Source organism: Microtus ochrogaster, linkage group LG9 (assembly GCF_000317375.1).
Source record: "Microtus ochrogaster isolate Prairie Vole_2 linkage group LG9, MicOch1.0, whole genome shotgun sequence".
In the NCBI taxonomy this organism is placed as follows: Eukaryota; Metazoa; Chordata; class Mammalia; order Rodentia; family Cricetidae; genus Microtus; species Microtus ochrogaster.
In genome coordinates this window covers 39,136,908-39,141,405 of record NC_022034.1, presented here as the reverse complement: position 1 = coordinate 39,141,405, position 4,498 = coordinate 39,136,908, and the positions used below count along the sequence as shown (strand labels likewise).

At 40.0% G+C, this 4,498-nt stretch overlaps 1 pseudogene; it reads left to right on the top strand.

Moving 5' to 3' along the window:
• Positions 1-2,987: 2,987 nt before the first annotated feature.
• Positions 2,988-3,345, top strand: LOC101987072 (annotated as a pseudogene).
• Positions 3,346-4,498: the final 1,153 nt, after the last annotated feature.

The following is a 4,498-nucleotide window of genomic DNA, read 5'->3' as shown; positions in this document are numbered from 1 at the left end:
AAGATCCATTGCTCTCTGTTCCTCATTATGAATATAATGTGACCATTTGCTTCAAACTCCGTGACTTCCCTGCCATGGGTTGTACCTTGAATAGGGAGCAAAAATAAACCTTTCTCCCTTAAGTGGTACATCTGTCTGTCTGTCTCTCATCTATCTTTCTATTGTTAGACTTTTATCATAGCAACCGGAAAGGAAGTAAGAGAGAAGACATACTGCTGTCCTCAATCATGCCGCTTATTACCTAAGAAACACGCAACCACAGGGGACAATGATATACGTGACTCAGGGAGCTCAAGTACTTTCTTGCAAGAGAACCTCCACTGCTCCAGTTATGACCATGACTTCTGGAAGGCCTGGTCTAAAAGCTGACCACAGTGACAGATCTCACTACAGTGGGGGAATCTTCCCACAAGCAGAACAGCTTCTCTCAGGAATGAAGCTAAGAAGAGACTGGACTTTTTTTTTTTTTTAAGGTTGGAGAGAGAATTAGAGGGGGGAATTAGAGGGATGAGTAAGATTGAAGGCTAGCTTTTCATTTTGCATTGAAGAGTCAGTTAACAATGGTTACAAAGGAAATTAAAAGCCTGGAAGCATTTGAGGTTTTTGTTATTTCTGAAGTTACGAAACACATCAGGGTTGCATAGGCCCGCGTTTAATGTGGTGTAGCAACGCGACAGCCTTTGTGGATAGGCTCTGGAACCCTTTGAATGGCTTCCATGAGCAGATCGGCATTCTCTTTACAACAGTGACCCTCTGGTTGTGCGTGCCCATCTTTCTGGCTCTTAGAGGCCATAGCCCCACATTTGTCATGATGTTCACTCAAGCAGTGTGTGTTTAGGGATTTGAGGGTGAGAAGAAAGGCCTGGCGGGAAATGCGGCTGTGAAGCCGAGGAAGGGAAAAGTCCAGAAAAGAATCACCGAGCGGCAGTTCAAAGTAACACAGTGTCTACTGATGATTCTTGTGGGGAAACTGCCACTCAAATTCCAAAGCCCACATAGAATCTAACCCTGCATTCACTGTAAATCGCTTGTAAAGCATGTTTTCCATGGCCATAAAAAGAGAGTTCTCAGTGTCAAAAAGATGAGTCTGTCAGACTCAGTGAAGGTACAAATAAACCTCACAAAACCTCCTTAACGAATAGAGCAGAGGTTATATCAACTTCTATTTCATTTGTGTCATGAGCTAAAAATTCATCTACGTACTTGAATGATACTCATGAATCGAAGTTTCATGAACAGATAATATTATCCCAATAGGGAGGGGGATGAAGAAGGCAAAACACTGGTGGAAGCCCTCATGGCTAAGAAGTGGGTGAGAATTAATTCCAGGAAGACTAAGAGCTGTGCCATCCTCTGAAGCATCACTTGTTCTCACTCTTGTATCATGCCCTTTTATGGAAGTGGAACACATTTTTAAAATGAAGGAAAAGATAAGCGGACTTTTACATCGTTACACAGTCCACTGATTTGTTAAATGGCGAGTTCTATAATCAAAATCAGGTTCTTCAATAATTTTTAAATAAATTTCCATTTTGTTACATATTGGAAAACTCCATTCCAGTCTGCCTGGCATATAGAGTGTGTGTTTTCCAGAGCTGTTGATTTTTTTCAAGGCTTCTCTGGGCTGCAGCCCTGATAAGGAAGATGAATGAAAGAAACAAATCAGAATTTGGCCTGACATAAAAGCCATGGACCCTTCTTCCTCACACATTCTATTATTTCATTAGTTTGCATTTTCAAAGATAAGCAGCTAATGTCTACTTTATTTTTTGAACATTGTTGGAACTTTCCACCATCTTAACCCCGAAGAGAAGCCTCTCGTGACACCTTTAGGGTACATAGTTACATGAATAAAAGCAGAGGCATTATCTTTGTTTTGAGACAGGGTTACAAATTAGCCTTGTGTAGTAATACGAGTGGCGGGGCTGCATCCCCAGCACCCTGGCCGCCTGCTAGCTTATGCCCTGAAATAATTACACGGACACTGTATTCTTTTAAACACTGCTTGGCCCACTAGCTCTAGCCTCTTACGGGGTAATTTCCATATTTTGCCTAACCCATTTCTAATAATCTGCATAGCACCACTAGGTGCATTTACCGGGAAATATTCAGCATGTCTGACCTGGTGGCTTGCTCCTTCTCGTCTGCTTCAGAGAGCTGAGCTATCGCATCTGCCCGGGAGAGGGGAGCATGGCGTCTCTGAGCTCACTTCCTCTTCCTCCCAGCATTCTGTTCTGTTTACTCCACCCACCTATGTTCTAACCAATAAAATGGGCTAAGGCAGTTTCTTTATTTTTTTAACCAATGACCTTCCTCCATCAGCCTTGAGGTCACCAAATAGGTGAGGCTGTCTGGCTCAGAAGCCTTTGCAATGCTGAGCCTCTAAGCACATGACATTATACCATCCCTCTACGTCCTTAGGGCCTTAGTAAGTAAAGGTGCTGCATCTTTATTAGTAAATAAGATGGCATGCCTTTGGGTAAGTCATGTTCTCATGCATTAGAAAGGAAAACCCTCCGAAGCAAGTTCACATTTGGAAGAAAGCAGAATCAGCGTTAAAGAAGTAGGTGGCCTACAGCAGATATTTAATTCAAGAATACAATTTAATTAGAGATTTTAAAAGTAAATGCAATCTAAGCATGCCAAGGAAATTTTACAATTTGGTTAAGCCAAAAAAAGTAAAGACAAAAAAGTTTTGTCAAAGATCTGTGGATGGGATTTCTTTCTGTTCAGACAGTTGGACATTACCATATCTGATACAGAAAACTGAAACAACAGAAACATTCTGAAGGGGAGTTACGAGAAAAAGAAAGCTTTTTAAAATTGCATAAGAAAATAAAATAGGGTTTAGACTCTACTGATGTCGTGGCATTCAGAGCCAAACAGTTGTTGGTGCTCTGAGGGGCGCTCGGACTGAAGCTGAACTCGGGTGACCCTGGCCCTTTCTTACCCACTCCTTCTTGCCCATCTTTCTCTCTCCAGGGAGGATGAAACATGCAGGCCTGCGTGACAGGACACCTCCTGGCAGCTATGGGAACCATGGTTATGCCTATAGTGGGCATAATGGCTGTGAAGAATAGAATGACATACTCACTGAAAATCTGAGAAGCAAAGTGGATGCTATCAAATCTCTTCTCATTGAAATAGGCCATGAAGTTAGCAATCAAAACAAACTATTATCTGAAATGGATTCACAATTTGATTCTACAACTGGATTACTAGGTAAAACCATGGAAAGACTGAAGATTTTGTCCAGAGGAAGCCAAACAAAATTGCTGTGCTCTAGGATGCTGTTTTCATTGTTTGTCTTTTTTTGTCATTTAGTGGATTATTAAACTGAGGTGATGCAAGTTAGTGTGGGCTTGGAATCTGTTGCAGTTAATATCTTGGGGTACCACATTGATAGTCAGCCAATGGCCTTCTTCATTGAAGATTACTGGAGATTTCCTCTTTCAGAAATCATATTATACCACATAATGTTTTTTGACAACTGTCCCTTATCAACTCATTTTGGCCGCTATTTTCAGGAGTATGGAGTTAGCCTGAAGTCAGTGTGGCTGGAGCAATGATTTCCCAGTCAGATTTAATATATCAATATCATATGCCTAATGTGATTACATTAAGTGTATCTTTCTGAAGCAAGTGGGAGAGCAATAGATGCTATAGAGCCTGACATCTGCTTTGTGGTGGCTTTTGGATGGTGATAGAATGTTCCCTTTTCTTTGCTTGATGTCATCATTGGGATGATGGGCTTTGCCTAACTTGTTGCCATTAGGCACCAGGTTTCTTTTCCTTACAATTTTCTTAATACATTTGTTCACTTGAACTCTTTGTATAAGGACTTCCTCGTGTAAAACTATTGACATATTTCTGTGGGAGCCTACTACACATGTGCATTAATATAGGTATTGTTCTGTATTTATGATAAATTCCATTGACCTGCCTTAGAAGAGTTTTCTGATGTCTAGCTGTGTGGGTGGGCCATTTGGTGATTATTTGTGTCAGAATAATGTGAGGCTCGCCGTTGCTAAACTCTGTGTAGAAATTAAGCATTCAAGAAAATCAATTGCCTTTGTTTTACCACATGCTCGAAACAGGGACTGAAAATATGCCGATATTGAATGCAGAGTTCAGAGGATTGTTGTTCTGCTCTGTTTTATTTGCTTACAGAGATCAAAATGAAAGGTGGATTTAAGTAAAAATAAACGAATATTAAAGTATTGTAAAACATTCTGTATTGTCCTTACTTTAGAAATTTGCTTATTTCTAGATTCAAAAATAAATTTTTTATGAAAATATAAAGAGGAAATAAAATAGTATAAACATTTAATTCATGGTTGACAGGATGTAGAGAGCTCCATCTTTTTTTTTCTTTAATTATCAGTTTCTAATGGCTTGATTTATTTACAAACTCTGAAGATTAAAGATATAGCCTGAATTGCCAAAATTTCATTAGCAGAGCTGGGAATAGAGTTTGCTAGTTAGGTATGTATAAGGG